This window comes from Coffea arabica, chromosome 1e, assembly GCF_036785885.1.
Source record: "Coffea arabica cultivar ET-39 chromosome 1e, Coffea Arabica ET-39 HiFi, whole genome shotgun sequence".
NCBI classification, from domain to species: Eukaryota; Viridiplantae; Streptophyta; class Magnoliopsida; order Gentianales; family Rubiaceae; genus Coffea; species Coffea arabica.
Window position 1 is genome coordinate 25,823,301 of NC_092311.1, and position 902 is coordinate 25,824,202.

General features: G+C 40.1%; 1 non-coding gene across 1 annotated transcript; it reads right to left on the reverse strand.

Moving 5' to 3' along the window:
• Nucleotides 1-514: 514 nt before the first annotated feature.
• Nucleotides 515-621, reverse strand: LOC113719291 (small nucleolar RNA R71). Its single transcript, XR_003454815.1, has one exon. It is a non-coding gene; the product is annotated as a small nucleolar RNA R71 (small nucleolar RNA).
• Between the last annotated feature and the right edge of the window lie 281 nt (nucleotides 622-902).

Here is a 902-nt window from a genome sequence, read left to right on the forward strand (position 1 = left end):
CGAGTCGAGCTCAAACTCGAGCTGGTTGCGATCGGCTCGCGAGCAGTTCAATTCATTTGCAACCCTAGCTGAATCAAGTAGTTCAGGCGAGTCTGAAATGATAGATGAGAACAGGAGCAATGGCAATAACCAACAGCAGGTAGTACAACCTCCTGCACAACTTCATTTGAGGGACATCCAATGCCCCATTATTGCGGCTTCTTCTCATTGCATTTGATTAAGTGATAAGGTTAGGAACAATGAGTTGAAGACCAAGCATTTTAACATGCTTTAATCTTTTAATGGTCTAGCTAGTGAAGATCCTCTCTCATTCATTCGTGAATTTTATTCCATCGTTCAAACTTTTCTTTTGAATAGGGTTTCAGAGGATGATCTGAGGATGAGGTGCTTCCTTTATTGTCTAAAGGATCGTGTGAAGTCTTGACTTCTTAATTTACCTGAAGGATCTTTAAGAACATAAGAAGATGTGTACAATATCTTCATGACTAAGTACTACTCATCTCAAAAGACCATTGATTTGAGAAACAAAATCTGTACTTTTCTCAGATGGAAGGAGAGCCAATTCATGAAGCATGGGAGCAATTCAAGTTACTACTCCTCTCAATGTCCCTACCACCAATAGTCTTTGGCATTGCAAGTGCAATGTTTCTATGATGGGTTAATACTAACAACCCAGAATATGGTGGATATAGCAGCTAGAACTTACTATGGGGATAAGACTCCGGAGTATTGGGTAGGCTTTTACGAGTTGTTATCTAGCAACTCGCGGCAAAAGCTATCCAAGGCAAGAGAGTAGGAGTCCATGAAGTCAGTGTTACAAAAGATTTGGGTTCATAGGTTGTTGAGTTGAGTAATGCAACAAATACAACTACTTCTAAATTGGAAAGCTCAACCTCAGGAAT